The sequence below is a fragment of the Puma concolor genome, chromosome D1 (assembly GCF_028749965.1).
Source record: "Puma concolor isolate L17-30 chromosome D1, mPumCon1.1.hap2, whole genome shotgun sequence".
Classification (NCBI taxonomy): Eukaryota; Metazoa; Chordata; class Mammalia; order Carnivora; family Felidae; genus Puma; species Puma concolor.
In genome coordinates this window covers 92365750-92375846 of record NC_141676.1, presented here as the reverse complement: position 1 = coordinate 92375846, position 10097 = coordinate 92365750, and positions in this window count along the sequence as shown.

Sequence of the window (10097 nt, the reverse complement as noted above, 5' to 3'; positions counted from 1 at the left end):
ACGCCTGCCTCTTGCCTGCCTTTTGCTGCCTGTCAGGATGGCAGAACCTTGTCTTGTCAGGAGACCAAAAGCAGCTCCTGGGTAGTCAGTTGAGAAGATCCATATGTCAGTGGAAACATAAGAGAGATAGACAGGAGGAAGCATTGAAAGACAGGGGAACAGAGGCAGGCGGAAACACACACACACACACGCACATGCACGCACGCACACACACACACACACACACACACACACACTAAGAGTTGAGGAAAGGAAGAAATGAAAAGAATTCTAGGAAGTACAGTGCATGGAGTGATAAAGGCCAATGGAAATAAGTCCCAAGGAGTAGAAAAAGGTCCAGAAACGCCAACATAGAGAATTACTCTAGCTTTCTAGACACAGCGCCTCAAATTTTTGCCCCCGCTGGGACTCCAATGCGGGCAGCCCAATCACTAAAGTGTTATTCCTGAATTCCCCAGGCTGTCTTGGAAATTGCTGATGAGTCCTACATCAGAGCAACCAAACAAAAATCACACTCCCCCCTCTCCCCCCTTAAACAGTGCATTCAATGTGGCTTTCTTCTCCTCTGCCCAATTATCCTATTTGCATTCAAAAGGAAAGTTGTACTTGAAGGCATATTAGAAAATATTTATTTAGAATGCTATTTACCACATTGTGGCAAGATGACAAGCCTAGGTAATAAGTAGGGGACACTTCCTTTCGAAACAGAAAAAAGAAAATTTAAACGGTAGCATCAAAGACAGCATTTCTATTTCAAAACACAAGAAAATAACCTTATAATGAGGAGTCTTAGAGGGAACGAGATGCTGCTGTTACTACATATCCATCTTCAAAACCCCATTGTTCTAGTTGAAAGGGACAGGCACCAGAGATGGAAAGAGTCAGTAAATTAGAAGAAAGGAGAAAAGTATGAATAACTTATGCTCCCTTAAAGGCACACAGGCGAGATGAGATTCATATTTTAAAAAGGGATCTTTCTGCTGTTATTAAAACTTAAAGAACTTTGCAAAGCAGCTAAATTACTTTGTACCATTTATTCTTGTAAGCTTCCTTGCTCCATTTCAATTTGTAACACGAGACCAGAGGAAAAGAGGGGTCAGGGTTTCCTTTGATTTTTGTTACTTTACTTACCAACTTGCTTTTATTTGTTTTCTCCCTTATACATTGGTGTCTACACCCACACAGACTCTTTAGAGAGCAGGCACATTTTCTTAATTTCCTTTTTATTACAAAAGCTAAACAAAATGTTCTATAACTTTTTTTAAGTGTTCTTTATGTATTTTGAGAGAGACAGCGCAAGTGGGGGAGGAGCAGAGACAGAGGGAGAGGAAGAGAATCCCAAGCAGGCTCTGCACTGCACGGTCAGCACAAAGCCTGATATGGGGCTTGATCCCACCAACCGTGAGATCATGACCTGAGATGCAGTCAAGAGTCAGGAGCTCAACCAACTGAGCCATCCAGGCGCCCCTGTCCTATAACTCAAGAACCAACCAAGGGTATCTGGTGACTTCTACCCCCAACCCCCCCACCCTTCCCCTCCCCGCCATCCACATTTATTGAGAACTTGCTCTACGCTAGCCACTAGGCACTTCCATACTACCTCATTTAACGGGTTCTTCACCTGTGGAAGGGGCCAGGGTCCTTGGTCATTCAGGTATTTTTTTCCCATCGTGGATTTTTATTGAAGAAAATGAATCACCTCTCAGCCCTTGCTGCCATCTCTTTACCTATTCTGGAAGGACTTTAGACTCTTTTTCTTTGCAGAAGTGGTTTTCAGTTTGGTCCTCAGAGGAACACCAACAGCAACTACTAGGGACATATTAAAATACGAATTTGGGAGGGGGGGTGGCTCAGTAGTTTGAGCCACTGACTTGATTTTGGCTCAGGTCATGATCTCATGGCTCCTGGGCTCAAGCCCCATGCCCGGCTCTGTGTTGAGAGCACGGAGCTTACTAAGATTCTCTCACTCTCCCTCTCCCCCTCCCCTGCTCCGCGTGCATGTGCACGCACGTGCGAGCTCTCTCTCTCTCTCTCTTAAAATAAATACACGTTAAAAAATTATCTTTATAAAATACAAATTTTCAGTCTTCATCCTATACCTACCAAATCAAAACTGTGGGGGTGGGGCCCTGCACTCTGGGATTCTTCGGCAAGCTTAAGTTCGAAAACAATTGAACAGTTCATCGGCAGGGTGAACGGCAAGCCAATGACCCAAGCTCTGGTAATGATACCTTCTTAATATAGAATTGGAATTAGCCAGATATCAGAAAATTCATAAAGTGGGAGCAAAGGGAGAGGAGACACAGAAGATGAAATAGGATGGTTTTATTTGGATTGATTCACTTTGAAAATTTAATCAAGGATCCATTAGGAAACCCAGAGAAACCAACCCGTGTAATATATCTCTGAGAAACAGCTTGAAGTCTTTGAGAACTGTGACCCTCCCCAGTGTGGCTGACTAGAAGACAGGTGCATGAACGTCATGGTTTACAAAATTCCGTGGTTCTCATTTGCTGAAGATGAATTAGCTTCCTCCTCTCCCTTTCCCAAGGCTCCCATAGCTTTATAATCTTCCCCTTCCTCAACTGAGATGCAGAGTCCCTGTCCTTATCGCTGCCTTGGCCTTTGATAGAAAGCTAGATCCTGGGGTTTACACTGCATACTATGGTTAGACTACATAAAATTGCTAGTCATTTAAAATAAATGTGCCATCCTGGGCCTCGCTTGGGATTTAACTTATGTTACCTTATGAAAAGAATACTGTTTTCTGTGTGTGAAATAACCTGATACGGTTTTCCAAATCAGCAATGGCAGCAACTATTATGCTTTCTTGCAACCAGAAGGAAAATGGAGCTATGGAAAAGAAAGGAGTGAGTTTGGTCCAGCAATACGAAATGTTACCTACACTTGGGATGTTAACATCTCTGACTTTTTATATGCTTACTATCTGACGTGCCCCTATTTCTATCTACTTCTCAGACCTTTGCTCCGGTGGCCAAATCAAGTGCATACAAATAGTGAGAAGACAGGATCCGGTAATGCCACTGGGCTGCACAATGGATTCTTTTTTTTTTTTTTTTTTCCCCTGATTATTTTTGGTGACCAGGAACTGAAATGCAACTCTGAGAGCCTGGGAGTGGGGGAGGGAGGCTGCATTCTAGACTCTTGATATCTGTGCTTCTAAGTCATACATCCAGAAGAGAACTTTTAATTTCTTTATTTAAATTTAAGTTACTTAACATACAACGTAGTATTTGTTTCAGGAGTAGAACACAGTGTTTCATCATTTACATATGACATCGAGTGTTAATCCCAGCAAGTGCCCTCCTTAATGCTCATCACCCATTTAGCCTATCCCCCATCCAACACCTCGCCAGCACCCCTCAGCTCTCTGTCTTTAAGACCTCTCTGTCTTTAAGAGTCCCTTATGGTTTACCTCCCTCTCTGTTTTTATCTTATTTTTCCTTCCCTTTCCCTATTGTTCATCTGTTATGTTTCTTCGCTATCTGTCTCCTCTGTTCCCACAAGCAAGGACTCTCCCTTGTAGATTTTTTCCTCACCTGATACGGACCAAGGGATATTGTGGGTAGTTTAGCTATAAACTCAGTATCAGTAATGATATTGATATTCACTGACTTTACATTCTCTTGTGGCTTCCCTTGCGTATTCGTTTCTTACAGGTTCCCATACCTATGAATGTGTGAGAACCTTAGAAAATATTGTTAAATAAATTCTATTATAGTGCAGGTATGATAGGTTGGGATTCCTGGGAAGCAGAGGATAAAGCAGAGATTAACATAAGGGGCTTTATCTAAAGTACTCTTGAGATCAACACCTGCAGAAGGTAGGGAAGGACATATGATTTGGGTGGAGGGAAAACTTAAGCTGTGATGCAACCCCAGTGAGTTTCTCTACTGACCCTATCAGTAGCTCTTGATCTTGGATGCCTGCTGGGGACAAAGTGGGGTAGAGCTTTATGTTAATCAATCAATCATTGAGCTTGGGGTATCCGGAAGGAGGTGTGACCTTGGACAACACGTTTTCTTTAGTCAAGGTGAGGCAGTCACAAAAGGAGGCTGATAGGTAAGGGCCCTTCTGGACACATTCGTAGCAGGCAGGGGATCAAATTATTCCTGATGAGGGATCTGGGTGACTCATCACAGCATCTGTAGCAACAGGTGGGTAAGTCCTCTCAGAAGAGCACCTGAGGTATCATCAACATTTTAGAATCCATAAGATCTTGAAAGACATTACTATAGGAAAGCCACATTGATATTTGGCTCACCTACAGCCTAAGACAAGTCGGTACTCCCCAAAGAGAATATGACCAAAAGGCTATGAAGTTGGTCATATGTAACCATCAGACTGCTTCTTCCTTTTCTCCTCCCCCTTCTCCTTCTCCTTCTCCTTCTCCCCCTCCTCCTCCTCCTCCTTCTTTTTCTTCTTCTTCTTCTTCTTCTTCTTCTTCTTCTTCTTCTTCTTCTTCTTTCTTCTTCTTCTTCTTCTTCTTCTTCTTCTTCTTCTTCTTCTTCTTCTTTTTTTTCTTCTTCTTCTTCCTTTTTTTTTAAAGTGCAATTGAAATCGGTGGTCAAGAGACCAAAATCCAAATGTCAGAAGAAGACTGGGCTTGCGGAATTATGTGACTTTTCTTCAAATCTTCTGTAATACTCTTCCTAGAATTCTTCACCTAGTGCTGATCTTTCCTATAAGGAAATACAGCCACCTCTGTTGTGCCTTAATGGTATTCCGTGAGATTCCGGATAACACTCATTGGAGTTCTGTTTACACCTTGGAAACTTAAACTTTCCACATACTCTAAGAACATCAGCTGGCGTTAGGAGGGGTGAAGAGATGTGATTTTCATGCCACAAGAAATTTGATGCCTGGCATAAAAATTGTTTTAGTAAAATACCAGCAGAAATCCTCCTAAGGAGATAGTCTTTGTACACATGGTAACTATGGGGGCTGGAAGGGTTAAAAACCATGTGTTATCTAATTCACCAAGCCATCATCTATTACATCATATGTATCCTGCAAGAAAATAATACTATGATTTTATTTAGGCTTTCCTACTCCAAGGTCTGATGGATAATGATATCACTATATAAAAAGTACGTGACTAGAGGTGACCCCTGGGCTAGAGAACATTGACTTTGTCATCAGGAGGATCGAGTTTTGAAGTCTTAGCTCTGCTTCTTATTATAATGGCTTTGGGTGATTACTCCTCCAAGCTTCAGTTTCCTCATCTGTAAAACAGAGGCTAAAATTTCGCAGACCTCACATAAGTGTTTTGAGAATTAAATGGATTAATGCATCTAGATTTCAGCACATAGTAATTATTCAATACATATTAGCTATTATTATTGCTCAAGAACTTTGGATTTCTGGAAACAACTAAATCCTGCAAACCAACGGGTTTGACTAAAGAACTAAGAAAGGTGGACCTGGGGTTCCCCTTGAGCCCTGGACCTCTGGGCCTTCCCTGTGTCCTCAAGAAGTTCTAAACTTCAGTTATTTTGGGATTGGAGCCATTATTTTGAATAGTACTAATTACCATCAGCTACAGTGAGAAGATAGGGGTTGTTTCCTTTGGGAAGATGACCTACTTACACCTATCTCAAGCCACTCATTTTTGTCTATTTTTTGTTATCACATTACTGAAACAGAGCTCATGGGATAAATTGTCTTAGGCTTCATTACCAGTGAAATTACATCAATGAAAACCCCTGGAATGGTTATGCCTGTTGACATTTTTACTCCCACACTCATTCTTTCCTCTCTGGCCCCCCAAAGCAATAATGAGATTTCACACCTGGATCCTATTTAAATATCTGTGGTTGATTAAATGGACAATGGTCTTCTATCTCAGCCATTGGCAAGTTAATAGTATGTCAGGACAGACCGCATAAAGATCAGATATTTTGGCCTAAGTACACATTGCATTAATTCCAGGAGAAATCCCCAAGCATCCAATTCAGAACTGGATTGGCTGGAGAAGGCAGTGGGTAGAGACTGATAAGTAATTTGGATGACGAGAGGAAGCTGAATAAGACACATTACTGAAACCTCATTCCAATTTCTTGAATCATAATATTTGAGATATTTATAAAGCACACGTAAATCATCAGAATCTTTCCATTTTTGAGATTCCATTTCCTAGATTATTTATGAATATCTTATTACAGAATCCCATTTATACCTCTGTTAGATTTCCAGCTAGGCAATTGTATAGTTCACACTACATTATGTCTTACAAAATTTCACTATGTGTAAGTAATTCCCCCTCCCCCCTTCTTCCCGTGTGTCTATTTAAGGCACTTTCTGATTTGGAAGATGTGTGTCTCACCATGGGGTATAGAAGGCAGTGGAGGCGATTAGGGACAGAAAGTAGCCAGAAGTGTTTTTGTCCCAGAAAGTCATAAATGGCGAAAAGAAAGCAACACCTAGGAAAAAGAACAATTTAATAATTATTTGAACTGTACACCTACTAATTATATACCTACTATGTCTGAGACTCTGGTAGGTGCTAGGACTAGAACATCAAACATCACAGACATAATACCAGCCAGCATTGGATGCATCTATGCTGGGGCTTGGTCACTGTCATATTATTTCTAAGAGATTTTGGTCTCCTGTTCTCACGCATTCAATGACAGCATGTGGTTTTTCTACATATGGCCTATGTTTACATTTGTGTAAGGGTATACAGGTGGCTCTTGCCTGCTTGATTAAGCATCAGATTTCTGGCCTAGAGAGTATACTAGAATATAAACTCCTATGAGATGTAACTAACCTAGCAGTAATGAAGTTTAGTTTTGTTTTCACATGGCTCTTATCTTGTTTTCAAGTTAGGGCCATCAATGCCTTCGAACAAGTATACAACTTCAAAATTTGATGACCTTGGAGGATAACACCCATCTGAATGTGTAAGTTCCGAAGAATTTCTCCAAAGCATGCTATGTGATTTGTTAATGATCTCCTGGTTAGCCAGGAAATGGTAACTAATTTCCAGAGAATCTCCACTTCTGCTCAATGAGGCAATCAGCAGAATAGGACCCCTGATACCACAGTATATGTGCCCAGTGGAAGTGCACGTATCTGTAATCCTTGATTATTTTTATCCTGTTTATAACTCATATAAATATTTCCCATCTACTAATAGTGTATGGTTGCCTATAACCAGCTGTTAAGATGGGTTAATTACAGTGCATTTTCATAAGAGTAACACTGTTTGCATGTCCCCGAAGCAACCTCAGAGACACAACCTGTCCAATTTAGGATGCTGTCTCCCCTAGGACAGACTACACACAGTCTTATTTCAATTTTGAGACTATAGTTTTCTTGAATTCCCAGTGAGGACTCACTCATTCCTGCCTAATGATGGTGATGGGAAGTGACCCAATTCTGAAGCTCTGAACATCATTCCCTTGAGAATACAGGCTCCAATCTACAGTTCAGATGGGAAAATGGTACCAAGATGGAAAGTTAACTTAGAGTTAGCTCTCCTGTATGTTTCTCTACCATAAGAGATCATTCATATCAGACAAAGTCAGATTATTGATTTTGGGGTTCATAGCTGATTCTAGTCCTTATTTCTAAGACATAAGATTGGAGCACCTGCCTCTTTTGTTGATATGCTTATCCATGGACGCTGACTAACATCAAACCATAGTACAGTGCCCAAGTCTACAACTGACTAGTTTAATGTACAATGCAGAACCATCTGATAGATTCCAATATTTAATATTGATGTTGAGTTGCAACTACTTTCAACATGCCATGTTAAGCTTTCTGGGAACAGGAATGCTGAACAAGATCAACCATTACCATCAAGGACCTTACCATTTCAAGGGTTTAGATCATCAAACTAGATAAATGCTAGAATATGATAGAGGTCTAAACACATTGATGCAATCAACTTCCTCTTCTCCATTGCTGTTCTCATTCCCCTCTTTTGTAGATTTACTTTTTCCTCCCTTGTCTGGACTCTTATCTCTTAACCGGACCTCCAAACTCATCTACTTGCTTTCATACTCACTCTAAACCGCCTTCCGTATAGCAGAACATTTGTCCTTATAAAATATGCAAATATATCCCTGTTGCCTCCATACTTAGACCTCTTCAATGGGTCTTCCTTGACTATGGGATAAAAACTGAACTCTTTGGAATGGCTTTGCAGGTCCTTTCTGATTTGGCTCCTGTCTACCTATCTCGCTATACTTCCCTCCCTTCTTCAAGTTCCTCCTACTCTCCCAGCCACACTGAATTACTTATGCTTTCTCACCTCATACCTTTCCACAAGCTATTCCCTTTCTCTGGATTGCTTTTCTTGCCCTTCGTTGTCATTTGAATTCCTAATCACGCTGTAAACTCAGCTCTAACACTACTTGCTCAGTATTCCATGGCCTGAATTGGATGAACACAGAACCTTGTGCCTCTCTCTATCATAGCCCTCAATATCCTGTGTTGTAAAAACTGGTTTATGAGTAGAAGTATGATTAGGCACTGGCAGTGAGATCCTTGAAAAGATGAACCTGCTGTATTTATCTTTGTGTGCCCAGGGTTTAGCACAATCCTGTATGCACAGTAGGTACTCAGAATAGTTTGTTGGACAAATGAATGACACGAGGCGCGATGGAAAGAAGTGATAACAACTGGCTGAGATCTTCAGAGGGCTTTAGAGAGTGTATACTTTGGCTGGTCCCTGAGAAGAAAAGATTTAAACAAGCAGAAGTGAGAGTAGGTTATTTCTGCTGGGGCATATACCATTTAGAAAAAAAACCCTAACTGACATTCTACATGATCTTTGAAGGGACTTTTGGAGTCTGGTGTTAGCTTGATTCATTGAGGGTTTCTCTTGGCTGATCAAACTAATCCTGATTCTTCAGGCAACCCACACCCAGAAAACCTCAACTACAAGTCAGGAAAGCATGGTGAAGGGCTGATGGCTTAGGGTACTTCAAATATCACTACAGAAGCTGCAAGCTTTGTCCTGCCTTCTTGGCAAGATCCTGCTCCTCAGATGGAGACAGAGTCCTGTTCTAGCTCGTTTCCCTACATCATTACTCTTAGACTTCCCATCTAATAGATAAAGCTCTGTCACATCAAACAGTTTTTTATTCCAATTGGATCTAAAATTATTATAAGATGGGTGAAAATACCTGCTTAAACTGACTACTGGCTACAGAATTAGAGTTGATCCTGGAGAGAGAAGCCTCATTATTAACTTTCTTTAAAAAAGAAAAAGAAAAAAATGACTTTATTCTCTCACTTTAAGGACTTGGCTGTTTTGGAATTGGAATCTCAAGAGTCATTTTGAAGCATTTGCTTATAGGAGTCAGCCTTGATAGGCTGTGATGCGGTTTCAGAAGCTGAGCAGTGACGGGCTTTGATAATTCCAAATAATGACTTGAACAGCATCTGTTCAGATACAATAATGCAGGATGCTGAAATACTACCAAGATAACTCATGTAGTTAGACTATTAGATGTCCTAGAATCCAGTCTTCCCTCCCCCCCCCCCAGTTAATTTGCAGGTTTATTTCTTGAATGGTCCAGAAAATTGCTTCTCTTCTGAAATTCACAATAGCCAAAGTCATGGAAATATCATTTTACTAGCAATTTAATTGGAGGCTAACTACAGATTTAGATGATAGCTATAGGAGTTTAGTCATTCTCCCTTACTTGCCCAGTATAGCATTTTGGATACCATCAACTATGTTTCTGAGAAATCACATGGCCCATGCAAAAAGAGAAGAAATATAGATATTCAGATGCAGGGAAATTGACATTTTCTTGTTTCTCCTGTGTGGCTGTCCCTTCCTTTCTTTGTAGATGATTTTCACTCCCCTAGAGTGCATGTTCATTTTTGCCTTCAAGATCTGGCATGTTCATTCAGGCACCAACATACAGTGAAGACCTATAATAGACATTGACGGCACAGAGATTCATTCATTCATTCATTCATTCAACAAAGTTTTTTTGTTCACCTGCCATGTACAATGTATGATTCCAACTAACAAGGAAATTATAACACAAAAAGGCGAGAGAAAAGAAAGCCAGTAATAACAGTTGGGAGATTCAAGTACGATGTCAGGA